Source organism: Phyllobates terribilis, unplaced genomic scaffold, assembly GCF_046119375.1.
Source record: "Phyllobates terribilis strain yellow unplaced genomic scaffold, ASM4611937v1 Scaffold_11__3_contigs__length_659146591, whole genome shotgun sequence".
In the NCBI taxonomy this organism is placed as follows: domain Eukaryota; kingdom Metazoa; phylum Chordata; class Amphibia; order Anura; family Dendrobatidae; genus Phyllobates; species Phyllobates terribilis.
In genome coordinates this window covers 12,480,518-12,495,842 of record NW_027362771.1, presented here as the reverse complement: position 1 = coordinate 12,495,842, position 15,325 = coordinate 12,480,518, and the positions used below count along the sequence as shown (strand labels likewise).

Genomic DNA, 15,325 nt, shown 5'->3' with positions numbered 1-15,325 from the left:
ACCTGATGGAGGTCAGTATAGATGGACTAATAGAGAAAGTCCCACACACTGCTAGAAGGCCAAATATTTTTTCAGAGCTAGATGCAGAAAAAAATGATATTCAGTTTGCAACCTGATGGAGGTCAGTATAGATGGACTAATAGAGAAAGTCCCACACACTGCTAGAAGGCCACATATTTTTTCAGAGGTAGATGCAGAAAAAAATATATTCAGTTTGCAACCTGATGGAGGTCTGTATAGATGGATTAATAGAACAAGTCCCACACACAGCTAGAAGCCCAATATTTTTTCAGAGGTAGATGCAGAAAAAAATATATTCAGTTTGCAACCTGATGGAGGTCAGTATAGATGGACTAATACAACAAGTCCCACACACAGCTAGAAGCCCAATATTTTTTCAGAGGTAGTTGCAGAAAAAAATATATTCAGTTTGCAACCTGATGGAGGTCTGTATAGATGGATTAATAGAACAAGTCCCACACACAGCTAGAAGCCCAATATTTTTTCAGAGGTAGATGCAGAAAATAATATATTCAGTTTGCAACCTGATGGAGGTCAGTATAGATGGACTAATACAACAAGTCCCACACACAGCTAGAAGCCCAATATTTTTTCAGAGGTAGATGCAGAAAAAAATATATTCAGTTTGCAACCTGATGGAGGTCTGTATAGATGGATTAATAGAACAAGTCCCACACACAGCTAGAAGCCCAATATTTTTTCAGAGCTAGATGCAGAAAAAAATATATTCAGTTTGCAACCTGATGGAGGTCTGTATAGATGGATTAATAGAACAAGTCCCACACACAGCTAGAAGCCCAATATTTTTTCAGAGGTAGATGCAGAAAATAATATATTCAGTTTGCAACCTGATGGAGGTCAGTATAGATGGACTAATACAACAAGTCCCACACACAGCTAGAAGCCCAATATTTTTTCAGAGGTAGATGCAGAAAAAAATATATTCAGTTTGCAACCTGATGGAGGTCTGTATAGATGGATTAATAGAACAAGTCCCACACACAGCTAGAAGCCCAATATTTTTTCAGAGCTAGATGCAGAAAAAAATATATTCAGTTTGCAACCTGATGGAGGTCTGTATAGATGGATTAATAGAACAAGTCCCACACACAGCTAGAAGCCCAATATTTTTTCAGAGGTAGATGCAGAAAATAATATATTCAGTTTGCAACCTGATGGAGGTCAGTATAGATGGACTAATACAACAAGTCCCACACACAGCTAGAAGCCCAATATTTTTTCAGAGGTAGATGCAGAAAAAAATATATTCAGTTTGCAACCTGATGGAGATCTGTATAGATGGATTAATACAACAAGTCCCACACACAGCTAGAAGCCCAATATTTTTTCAGAGCTAGATGCAGAAAAAAATTATATTCAATTTGCAACCTGATGGAAGTCATTATAGATGGACTAATAGAATGATGCTATGCCCAAAAGATTTTACTTCACTAGGTGCAGTAAAAAAATTGGTATTCTATACACAGGTGGTATATCTTGCAACAGAGATAGGCTACTCCACTGACTAACACACTCTGCAATAGGCCAAAAAGGATTAGCTTTGCTAGATTCAGCCAAATGCTGTGAAAAAAACTTGCACAGCACTGGCACAGACCTGCCTGGCAAAAAGTGATAGGAACTGATGTAACCTAGTCCTGAAAAGGACTCCAATTACAATTAGTCTTTACTCCACAATCTATCTATTTAAGAGCACAGACCTGCCTGATAAAAGTCGTAGGAAATGCTGTAACCTAGTCCTTAAAAGGACTGCAATCACAACTATTCCCTACTCCCAAGCTATCTGTAGATTTGTGCGAAAATTGGCTTGAAATTAACAAGGTATAGCGCACACAGCAAGAGCGGTGCCGTCTAACACGCAGCTGCAGCAGTGAGAAAATGGTGGCGACGGGGAAAATGGCTGGGTCTTATAGGGCAAGGACATGTGACATACACTGCCAATGACACATGCCCTTGCTTGTGTGAAAAAAAGCACTTCGCTCCGTGTGTGCGCTGCTGATAGGCTGACAGATTGCACCTCCCCACTGTAAATGCGGGAAAGAGAAAAAAAAATGGAGATCTTCATTGTTCCTGCAGAGATCCATCCCCTGCCCCTCCCCCCACCCCGCTGTACACTCAAACTGCGTATTAACATTAATTTTCATCATTACTGAGAAAAAATCCAGTTATGATTTTGGTGCACGAACAGTTATCGAACATAACCTCGAACAGCCGAATTTTTCTCAAATTGTTCGTGTTCGCCGAACGGCTCGAACACCGCCCAAAACAGCTCGAATTTGAGATTGGCGAACAGTTCGAGTAGAACAAAGCTCATCTCTATTCATGAAATCGCCATGGGACACTTGCTATTATATGGACTATGGTGGATAGGTGATGATTATGGTTGGTTATTATTTAGGGATTAGGTATTAAGATGAGTATGTTTTTTTTAATTTTTTGCAGGGGACGAGGGCATCAGGGACAAGATATAGGTGAGTAAAATGTTTTTTTTTTATTTGAATTTTTTTATTAATTTTAACTTTTATTTTACTTTCAGTACAGGCGTCGGCAGATGAGACCACTGCAGTCATCCATCGGTGCCTGCGCTCACTACTAACAATGACAGCAGGCGCCGGCTGATGGGGGTAGTAGTCCAATCAGCCAGCGCCTATGACCCATGGTAAGCTTTTTACTGCGGATCACTGTCACAGCTGCAGGATCATGCTGACATCTGACAGCATGATCCTGCAGCGCTCTGACCCGGGATAACAATGTTACCGCCGATCAGAGCATATGTTTCCTGCTCTGCCATGCAGATGACGACGTGGGAAACCAGGGATATTCGGGTCCCCCATTCACATGAATGGGGTCCGTGTTCAGGTTTGGGTACTGTTCTGGTACCAGAACCTGAACTTTTAATAAACTGTTCGGTTGTCGGCTGAAATAGCCAAACCCGAACAGTCAACGGGTTTGCCCATCACTAGCTGCCAACTAATGGCTAGGGGCCAACCTCGGCACTTGTATATCCTGCTCCCTCATTTGCTGTGCATCTGGGGCAGCATGACCACCACCTCTTCCTCCAAACTGTCCATGTCACTCACATGGCCCTGACTCCATGTGGGGTCTAGGTCCTCATCACCCCCATCGCATCATCACACCTTTCAAGTCTGTCCGTAACTCTGCTGCCATACTAATCCACTTCTGTACTTGCTACTCCTCCACTTCTCCCCTCTGCAAATCCCTTCATTTTCTCCCAAATCCACAATGCATCCACTTCAAGCTGCTTACACTGAGCTACAAAGCCATACATAATCTGTCTACCCATATATCTCTAAACTAATCTCCCGATATCTCCCACCACGTAATTTCTAGTGCTCCCAAGACTTCTTTCTCTCCTCCACAATAATACGTTCCCCATCCATTTGCCTGCAAAACTAATCCCGAGTATCCCCCATCCTGTAGAATTCTGGGGCCCAACCCATCTGATTATCCCCTCCTTTCGGAACTTTCAAGTGGAACTTGACAACCCATGTCTTCAGAATAGCTTACAGTCTGCAATGACCTAGCTGCCACTTCACCAACAACAGAGCTGCTGCAACCCTCGAACCTACTGTCTCCCACCCCATTATCCTGTAGTATGTAAGACGCAAGGGTAGGGTTTTCTCCACTCTATACCTGTCACTATTAGTTTTTTCCTTGCAATTTTTATTTGGCTTTTGTATGTAACTCCTCCTAATGTTAAGCACCAAGGAATCAATGGTGGTCTAAAAAAAAAATTATCCACATGATGTCCCATCCAGTCCTCACCCCTACCTTACTTGCTGGACTACACACAGCCAAAAGCAGCAGCAAGTAGGCACCTGTGTTTCATCATCATCATCAGAGATGTACTGTGGTGGTCCGCTGACAGTTTGCACTATGGCTCTCATGTACTCCTCCTCAAACAGAACAAGTGGTTGGGCATTAGTGCATGACATCTCTTCCACTTGTGGGGCTGGGCCAGGGCAAGGTGGATGGCCCAGGGAACCACACCTAGCAGAGTCATCACAAAGCAGAAGTGACTCCTGAATGACTTGGGACTCAGACTGCTTGCCTGATTTTCAAGGGGCTGAGGTAGAAGACAGATGCCCATGGGCCGCAAGTGCAAACTCTTTGTTTTGAGCAGGGGACCGGGTGGAAAACAAAACAAAGGAACTAAAGGCACTCTCAGCCAACCAATCTAAACCTTGCTCTGGCCTCTCCATTTATCCAGCATTACTCGGGCCTAGGAAAATACACAGACGCATAGCAGGCCACATTTGATGCTTTCTGCATTTTCACCACAAAAAACTGCAGAGTGTTAAATGGCCTGTATACAGAGAGAGTGGCCAGCAGATTATTACACTGCCTGTTTTCAGAGTATAAGAATTCACAGACTGTAAGTCGGGTTTGATGTAGAATAATTAGGCTAATCACAGACGCTAAACAACAAAAATTGTTAGCGATAAATAAAATATCACTTTTATTAGATTAGTTTAAAATTTACCAAAAAAGAAAAAATCACATAATTTTTTTTTTTTAAACTTTGGCCATAAATTTCAAAATTATGCAGGTTAAGGCTACTCACCACACAATATTGCTTGTGTAACCCTACCTAGCAGCGGAGGTTTGCACCCTTATCCTGCGCAGTGGTGCCCCTGTTCACTGTCTACTTTCCCTGTCTGACCCTAATGGGCCCTATATCCAGGATAAATGTGTCAAATTTACTCCCCAGTTAGATAGCTGTACCCAGGTATAGGAACAAGGAAGAAGAGAGACCGACCATCGGTCAGAGATTAACTTAGGGTATAGTATATACTCAACCCAGAACAATATAAGCATATGACCTATTCATGGATGATATAGGGACATATTTCAATGGACAGACAGAAACAGAATAATCTAGGGTATCCCTCTCCTGTCAACCTGCCTGACAGCGGAAGTTGGCACCTTTATCCTAAGCAATGGCACCCCAGCTCCACGTTGGCTCTCCCTGCATGTCCCTAATAGGCTTTCAAAAAAGAAGACGACAGACAGAGAGGAATAGGAACATATAGAAAACCAAAGTATTAGGCTAATATCCAAGCTCTTAGAAATTAGAACCGAGATAATACCGCCAAATGTTAAACAAAAGGTTGCTAATTCACCGTACACTTTATTACATGTAGCCCACATAAGGTTCAGGCAGGACAGGAATGGTAATGGCAGATATTTTTAATAAGGCTGTATCTCCATCCCAATGGTATAGTGCTTATTGCACCAATCCCAGAACCATCAAGTTACAAATGTCACTCAAAAGCAAAAAATAATTGCACAATACCTGACTAAAGTGCAATCTTAAGCAGCTAGTGTTTAGTATCAAAAGTTAAATAAAGTACAATGCTAGCCGCAAATATGTTATTTAGAATAATGTCATAAATCCAAAGATAATATGCTATAATGCTCTCTGCACTCTTATATGTAGCCCACATAAAGTTCATACGGGACAGGAATGGTAATGGAAGATGTTATTCAATAAGGCTATCCCTCCATCCCAATTGTATACTTATTGCACCTTTCCCAAAATCATCAAGCTACAAATGTCACTCAAAAGCAAAAAATAATTGCACAATACCTGACTAAAGTGCAATCTTAAGCAGCTAATGTTTAGTATCAAAAGTTAAATAAAGTGCAGTACTAGCAACCAATGTGCGTTATTTAGAATAATATACCGTATATCTAATGTCCAAAAATAGTATGCTATAAAACTCAATGCGTTTCCCCTTAGATGGGTTCATCAGGAGAGCAGACTTTTAGCTGGTCCCTATGACCCAACAGATAGACAAAAGAAAAAGTACGCATATCATGGACTTAGCTTTGTGAAGTATTCATGATAGTGAGGCGAACAATCTCCTTCCTCTTTCACAGCCACAGCAGTTTTCAGAGTATCATGAAAAAAAAAAACCACAAAAACATAGTTGGCTACCTCCTCCTATGTCTCTAACACGTCCACCACCGCCTCCACCTCCTCCTCCTCGACCTCCTCCTCAACCTCCTTCTCCACTTGGACCTCTGTCTACTGGTCCAAAATTATCTTTTTTTTTTTTTTATTTCTATTTTTTATTATTATTATTTCCTAACCACATTTGTTTGCCAGGTAATAGTTCTGCTCCTACCCCTATTTAGATTCTTTATCAGCCCCCTAGCCATAACTATATCCGCTTTACAGTACAGACATTTTAAAGCACCAAAGTTCGAGTCGCCAATGGATTCAGCGTTAAATTCTGATATTGAACCACACTTTCAACTCTAGTTCGGCCGAACTCGATGAACCCGAACATCCAGGTACGCCCTTTCTTAGTTTGTGGATGTAACGTGAAAATAAGTGGAAAAGTATGAATACTTTTTAAGGGCACTGTGCATATATATTTATAGATATATTTCTATCTGTATGTATGTTTATATGTGCAATATATAATATTTTGAAATTTGATGAAAGATCACTTTTGGGGGGCTGACAAGTTAATATTTAAAATGTTCAGCTACTGAAGAACTAGATAAATATGCTATCTGTTAGGAATCCCCAAACAGATAGCCTGCTCCATAGTGTCCAGGAGTACACATTTATAAAACAAACATTTCCTCTTACTGATTGTTTTTTTTTACATCAGATTGATAATTTTGAAAGACTATATAAAGAATAAACAGTTTAAAAGAGAATACTAGAGAAAAAGGAAAAAAGTAACTAGGTAGACAGATTTAGAAGTGTGAAATAGGTAAGCATGGTAAAACAAACAACAACAAAAAAAAGCTGTAACTGTGTTGGCACATCTTTAGCCCTCTTTATTTATGACTGCTGATATTGGAAAACTTCTTAGCAATTAATTTGATAAAGCACTCTGATTTCTCACTAAACAAATTTCATAAAGTTTGTGAAAAAGAGAAAAACTGGCACCTCTGTACCATGTGCTGCCAATAATCGCCAATATTATTAGGGATCGTAATCAACACCTAGCCCCATATGTACCAGGTGCTACTCATGAAAAAACAATTGTAATAATCCATTTAAGAGAAAAGAAAGGTAGCACTCACCGGTACTTTAAGAACACATCTTTATTCTGTTACATTAAAAACGATGGTGCAGGGGAGCATGTTGCATGACGGCCGTTTCGCGCTCCAGCGCTTATACGGGTCCTGTGTTCAACTTGGACCGTGGCCCAGGTGAAACTGTGCCTGCTGTGGGAGCACAAGAAACACGCTCATCCATGAGACCTAGCTTCCTGTCCCATTTGTGGGACACCACAATTGAAGCTAGAACAGTGCAAACATGTGGTCGATTGGATGGCAGATAATGCTTCCAATCTGTTTCCCCATACCACCCTATCTTCCACACAGTCCAGTCTCACTAGCCAAGAGTCTGTACCACATAAACCTCACCCTGATGCACCTTCCTCCTACCATGTCGAGTCCCAGGAGGATCCCCACACTCGGACACTCCGAGTAGCTCTTTACATTTAAAATTTTTGCTACTTCTGGCCTCTCGCCCTGCACGTTTGAAAAGGGACATTGAGTAGGTCGTGTGTAGTGATACCAAAATATTTTAGCTGCCACAGTCAGAAGACGATGGTGAGGAACTGCAATTACGGTCTCAAGAGGTGGATAATGATGGTACAGAGTTGCCAACAAGTCATATTGTTAAGTCAACAAATCAGGAGGAGGACCAGAGTGCGGAAGTTGAAGACGAGGTGATGGACAATAAAGTCACTGACCCAACCTTAGAAGGTACCCTGCAGAGCGAGCACAGAAGTGAAGAGGAGGGGAACCACAGCACCATAACAGGCAGGCAGAGGCAGTAGAGTGGACAGAGGGAGAAGGCAAGCAACTGTTGCACTAAACACCCACACGAGGCAAGGTCCCAGGTCAAGGGTTAGTTGTTCCCCAGCCAGGTGCTTTTGTACCGAAAGTGCAGATGACAAGAAAACCGTCAGTTTCAAACTGTGCCGTATCAAGATCAGCAGGGGCCTTACCACCACCAGCATGCTCAGGCACTTGTCATTCAAGCACCCAGCAAGATGGGTCGAACGCCTTGGTCCACAGTCAGTGTCTGGGGTGACATCACGGCCTTTTCCCTTGTGCTATGTTCTATGCTATGTAAAATACACAATCACCACTCACAGGCCCAAACACTAAATGGTCACATTTCTAGACTGCTTGCCATGGAAATTTTGCCATTTAGGCTCATGGACACTGAGGCTTTACGCAACCTTATGGTGGCAGCCACTCCTCGCAACTCGGTCCCCAGCCGCCACTATTTCTCGAGATGAGCCCGTCCCCACATTACAAAAGCATGTGTACCATTACATCACCCGTGCCCTGACAAACGCAGTTGCTGCCAAAGTCCACTTAACCACTGACACGTGGACAAGTGGTTGTGGCCATTGATGTTAAGGCTATGTTCACACACATTGGGTTTTTCAGCGCTTTTTGCTGCAGATTTTTATGCAAATTTTCAGCTGCGTTTTGCAGTACCAGCAAAGTCTACATGAAACCAGAATTCTCTGTTCACACATCTTGGTTATCTTTAGGCTGCGTATTTTGTGCATGGTTGGGTTTTTGGAAAATGGAGCTTGTCACTTCTTTCAGCATTTTTTCAGCTTTTTTTCACCCATAGCAAGTTATGAGTGGTGAAAAAGATGCTGAAAAACGCACCAAAAAACGCAGGTAAATTTTTTTGCATTTGAGCGATTTTGATGGCAAAATAGAATGGGGTTCTTTTTTTTTCAAGAACTTTATGTACATGCATAAATAGAGACAGAATGACTGTGAAAAAATGCACAAAAAATGCAGCAAAACCTGCATTTTTGATTCAGCTGATTTCCTGCCAGAGACGGGGTTTTGCTGCAGATTTGTGACGCTGAAAAACCCAACGTGTACAAACATTGCCTACTGGCTGAATACTAGCTAAATCATGTCTGTTGCTTTTCCAGTCAGCCTCCGTACATAAGAACCGACGAGTGGGCATGGATGTCGGACATCTAATGAGGTTCTACAAAATGTTGAGGTATCAACCAAGATGTTGAGCATCGATGATGCCATAATCAGCATAACCATCCAGCTTCTGTGTATACTCAAACGTTCGCTTATCTCAATTAAAGAGGAAACTTTACATGCAGACCAGGTGGAGATGGAAGACTAAATTAGACAGAGTGATACTGCCTAGCTCAGCCTCATCTCATCTTCTCTGGGTGGATTGGGTGATAATGAGGAGGAGGAGGCGGCTGAGGAGGAGAAACAAGCGATGGTTGCCTGCACGACAGTGGGTCCTACCCACACCAGCTTCATCCCATCTGTTCAGCATGGATGGGCTGAAGAGGAAGAGGAGGAGATGGATAGTCTTCCTCCTAGTGGGGACAGGCAAATCTTGCATTTTGGGAGTCTGGCACACATGGCTGACTACTGGTTGTTCACCCTTCTTGACCCATGCTACAAGGAGATATTTTCCCTCTCCTTCCTATAGCGGACAGGGCTAGCAAAATTGTGCAATACCAGAAGACCCTAGTTGAACAATTAGAACAAAAATTCCCATCTGATAACACTGCCGACAGAATTCATAGTTCCTTGGACAACCAAGGAGTAGAGACGAGGGAGACACAAAGCGGGTCCAACTGAGGTAATGCAAGACTATCAAAGGTCCAAGACAGTTTCATTAGACACTCCCAGTGCCCAGGCATTGATGTAAGGGGTACACTGACAATGAGGGAAAAGTTTTGGAAGATGGTTAATGAGTATCTAGCAGACTATACCAGCATCTTCCGTGATTCCTCTGTGCTAGAAACCTGGCAAGAAGTGTCCCTCTGTGCCTTGGAGGTTCAGGCCTGCCCTACAGCTCGAATTTTGTCAGACCGGGTTTTTAGTGCCACTGGGGGCATAATAACTGAAACTGTCAACTGAAAATGCTGACAGGCTGACTCTTATCAAAATGAACAAGGCCTGGATTGTTCCAGACTTCTCAACCCCACCGAATGACAGCAGCAAAATATAAAGCCTATTCTAATGTTCCTTATTTACTGGTCTATTCCTGTGCACCCCTTCCCACCCAAACAAAGGTATATGATTCATGTTTTCTTCTTTTTCGTGTCCTCTTTCTCCTCCACCATATCTACAGAGTCCTAATGCAACCCTCACTCTTAATTTTTACAGTGTGTGTAGTGTATGACGCCCTACTACGTTACTTTTACAGGATGTGTATGAGGCTTACCTCTACAATCCTCTTATATATATGTATACCCCAAAGGAGTAAATGTTTTTCATCCCTTGCACTTAGTGCATAAGCTTTACCAGTCTAGGAATCTCACTCTTTCCGAATGGGAAAAAAATTGTTTCCTGAGGCCCTCCTCTATGTCTACTCCAGGGGATATTGCAGTCCCTCTTTCTAATTTTTGTAAGCTCTTGGACTTAGTGCATAGGCTTTGTCTAGGAGTCCCATTGCCTAACAATTTTAACAGAATGTCTAATATAGAGTGTTTCAGAGTCCCTTTTCCTTCAAATGTTTGACCGTTCCTAATAGGGAAAAGAAAATATGTAGCCCTGAAAATAACTTTATTTTTAGATTGCAGCAGCAGTACTTAATGCATAGGCTTCACCAGTCTAGGAGTCCCACTCCTTACAAATGGGAAAAAATTCAGAAATCTTATGCACAAGATTACTTTCTTTCCCTGAATGAAATGGAAAGCTGCTGCATTTTTAAAAGAAGCAGTATGTCAATTATTTCAGCGTTTTTGAATTATTGTTTCATCATTGAAAGCAATGAGAGAGTGCAAAAACGCTACGTGTCAACATACAGTGCTGGCCAAAAGTATTGGCACCCCTGAAATTCTGTCAGATAATACTCAGTTTCTTCCTGAAAATGATTGCAATCACAAATTCTTTGGTATTAATATCTTCATTTAATTTGCTTGCAAGGAAAAAACACAAAAGAGAATGAAGCAAAAATCAAATCATTGATCATTTCACACAAAACTCAAAAAAAGGGCCGGACAAAAGTATTGGCACCCTCAGCCTAATACTTGGTTGCACAATCTTTAGCCAAAATAACTGCGAACAACCGCTTCCGGTAACCATCAATGAGTTTCTTACAATGCTCTGCTGGAATTGTAGACCATTCTTCTTTGGCAAACTGCACCAGGTCCCTGATATTTGAAGGGTGTCTTCTCCAAACTGCCATTTTGAGATCTCTCCACAGGTGTTCTATGGGATTTAGGTCTGGACTCATTGCTGGCCACCTTAGAAGTCTCCAGTGCTTTCTCTAAAACCATTTTATAGTGCTTTTGGAAGTGTGTTTTGGGTCATTGTCCTGCTGGAAGACCCATGACCTCTGAGGGAGACCCAGCTTTCTCAAACTGGGCCCTACATTATGCTGCAAAATTTGTTGGTAGTCTTCAGACTTCATAATGTCATGCACACGGTCAAGCAGTCCAGTGCCAGAGGCAGCAAAGCAACCCCAAAACATCAGGGAACCTCCTCCATGTTTGAGTGTAGGGACCGTGTTCTTTTCTTTGAATGTCTCTTTTTTTCCTGTACACTCTATGTTGATGCTTTTTCCCAAAAAGCTCTACTTTTGTTTCATCTGACCAGAGAACATTCTTCCAAAACGTTTCAGGCTTTCTCAGGTAAGTTTTGGCAAACTCCAGCCTGGCTTTTTATGTCTCGAGGTAAGAAGTGGGGTCTTCCTGCCATACAGTCCCTTTTCATTCAGACGTCGATGGATAGTATGGGTTGACACTGTTGTACCCTCGGACTGCAGGGCAGCTTGAACTTGTTTGGATGTTAGTCAAGGTTCTTTATCCACCATCCGCATAATCTTGCGTTGAAATCTCTCGTCAATTTTTCTTTTCCGTCCACATCTAGGGAGGTTAGCCACAGTGCCATGGGCTTTAAACTTCTTGATGACACTGCGCACGGAAGACACAGGAACATTCAGGTCTTTGGAGATGGACTTGTAGCCTTGAGATTGCTCATGCTTCCTCACAATTTGGTTTCTCAAGTCCTCAGACAGTTCTTTGGTCTTCTTTCTTTTCTCCATGCTCAATGTGGTACACACAAGGACACAGGACAGAGGTTGAGTCAACTTTAATCCATGTTAACTGGCTGCAAGTGTGATTTAGTTATTGCCAACACCTGTTAGGTGCTACAGATAAGTTACAGGTGCTGTTAGTTACACGAATTAGAGAAGCATCACATGATTTTTCAAAGGGTGCCAAAACTTTTGTCAACCCCCTTTTTTAGGTTTGGTGTGGAATTATATCCAATTTGGCTTTAGGACAATTCTTTTTGTGTTTTTTTCATTGAAGACAAATTAAATGAAGAGAATAATACCAAAGAATTTGTGATTGCAATCATTTTCAGGAAGAAACTGAGTATTATCTGACAGAATTGCAGGGGTGCCAATACTTTTGGCCAGCACTGTACAAAAACGCTACTTGTGAACATAGCCTAAGGGGTGGAGGAGGCAATTTTTTTTCTCTTTAATTTTTCCTTATAAACAAGTCATTATGCAGGAAAGAATGTTTCCTAACATTTTTTATATTGTAATATCCATTTTATCTTTAGTTTGATATGTTTTATTGTCTGTCTGTAAAAGTGGCATAATACTCTGACAACATTATTCCCAGCAGTGACCTGGGAGTCAGAGATGCATTTAGGCATCTTCCCTCTGTTGTTCCCATTGCATTTGAGGACTGTTTCCATCTATTTCAGTGATTTTCCTGCCCAGCCCCCAGCCCACCGGGTAGGGTCTTTTGGAAAAATGCTCGTTTCCCATTGACTTCCATTTTACTTGAATCGAGCCCGTCCGTGCATCCAACCTGCTCAATTCCAGTAATGAGCACTTCAGCATTTTAGTGCTCGCTCATCACTAGTGGCCAGGCAAAAACATAGCATAGACATTTTATAACAGAATATCACAAAATTTTGTGTTTTAAAAGCTGTTAATCTGGAGTCATATAGCTAAAGATATGTTTAACCAACAGGAAAAGTAAGGGAGGACATATATGTATTAATACCTACTACCTCTCTGACTCACTAACTACTTTATGTGATATGGACTTGACTGTGCAAAAAAGTCAGACAATCACTTCATTACGAATTATAACATCTTTTCAGTTTTCCACCATCTGTATAATAAGATGATGTAACAGGGATTTAGTGGCTCTGATCATTTTCCTATTTTTACAACGCACAGACATTTCTGATGGTCATCCTCATATTTTAATACAAGACAATAGAGATAAAGGATACAAATAACAATTTTGCCAGTGAATAGCAAATGCGACTTCTGTAGAAGATTTAGAACTGAACAACAACTAGTCAACCTGGTGGAAAATGCACTAACATAAATTGTGAAAAAAAATATACAAATTAAGATAATAATGATGAATTGTTAACAATATGTCACCTTGTTATATTGCACAAACTAATCCTAAACTGTATGTCCCATTGTGAAGAAGAAATAAACTTGGCACTTAGCAGGGAACAACATTGAAGAATAATCAAGCAGTATTCGTGTGGTGTGAGATTGACAAATTTTAGCTCACATTGCCAATTGTATTCTGAGAACATCATAGCCTTGTGCAATTTAACATTCCTAATGATCTTCTGCCTCAGTAGAACTTAGTTTGGCAGTGATTTCTGCGAAGACAATGACACCATAATCAATCAGTTAATGATCAGTATTAGAAGACATTTGGGTGACTTAAATAAATACTCATTATATGTAGATAAATTTGTTGAGTACACCTTATTTAAATGTAACCTAGTAGTGTTTTTATTAACCCTTTCTATTGGCTTTTTTCATTTTTTACTTTTCACACTTCATAGACACCTTATTCTATTTCTTTTTTTTTCTATTACAGCATGAAACTGCAAAAGGAGAACAAAGGCACAATCTGAAGTTAATTCAGGATAAGATCAAAAGGAAAGTAAGAAAACATTATTTTACTGAACAAGTAGATGTCCAGCAGATGTGATTGGAAAATGTAAAGTAAATGAGCTCAAATATGCCTGGAATAAACATATATCTAAATATTTATCCTAATATATTATCCTAATATTTATTCTAAAATGAAAATAAAAAGCAGTTTTTTTAAAGATACACTAGATAGATCTTGTGGTCTTATTCTAAAACTTAAAGAGATTTTCCAGCGTCAACAAAATATCACCTATCAACCGCTAGGACTCGTACTGTTAGGGCTCGCTCCCACTTAAATGGAACGAATGCAATCCGATAAAAAATGGGATTGCATTCGGTCCAATGTAAATCTATGTTGGTGTGCTCATATTCGTTTTTTTTCAGCTGTGATCGGATCAAGATCCGCTAACAGAAAACTATTTCTTCAAACTCCCTTATTTTGTACAGCTCAGTTCAGACTAGTGCATACTCAGAATCTTCCACACTCGTTTAGCATTAGCTACTTGGTTTAGTCCTTTGGTTACTCTGGCTTCTTCAAGAGAAGATGACCTCTAAAGCTTACATGACAAAAAAGACTGATTGATTAAAATAAGATATATTTCCAAAGTTTCTGTCACATATCTAAAAATGACTTTTGTCCTAATGGCATATTTATTCACTTAATGTTTTTCTGTTAAATTGACACTTATTTTTTTAGTAGTGTCTTACAGAGTTGTACTGTGGAACTTTTAGACTTCTATATGCACTTAGAGAGTATCTCGATATGTCTGTGATCTCATAAAAAAGACACTTTGAGAATTTTCTTGCCATACTCTTAAGAGGCAGAAAATACAATTTTATTCCATTTCAAATTGGATATCCTATGATGAAGCTGTTTCTTTTAGGTGAGAACACCTTAGTAACTCAGCATGTCATGTATCAAAATATTTAGTATGGAAGTAAAGGAACATTGTATGCTTCCTTAGGCTATGTTCACATGTGGAAGATATGTTGTGAACATTTGTTTGACTTCCAAATCATCTAAATAGGGTTTGCAGAAATCTTTATCCATGCTGCAAAAAACAACCCCAATGAAAATCTTTTACTATTAAAGGAGTTGTCCATTATTAAGACAACCCCTTCTTCTCAATCTGAATGGTAAAATAAATACTCTTATACTCGCCTCTTGTGCGAACGCTGTTCCAGCGGTGTCAACACTTTTGTTCCTGGGCTCCCGTGCGGTTGTTATGACATGTGAGCCCTGCATCCAATCAGTGCTGATGTCTATTCCTCTTTTGGACAAATTGAATATCAAGAAGAAGTTATGGCTGCAACTGCTCTCTCATTTCCTCTTGATCTTCGTTT

General features: G+C 40.6%; 1 protein-coding gene across 2 annotated transcripts in view; it reads left to right on the top strand.

The window, feature by feature from the left end:
• LOC141164964 (teneurin-2-like) overlaps positions 1-15,325 on the top strand; it is a 2,056,926-nt gene that overhangs the window by 266,068 nt on the left and 1,775,533 nt on the right. For both annotated transcript variants that reach the window (XM_073650623.1, XM_073650622.1), the window contains exon 2: positions 13,926-13,991. The gene's annotated coding sequence lies outside the window, so the exon portion shown is untranslated. The remainder of the gene's footprint in view (positions 1-13,925; positions 13,992-15,325) is intronic.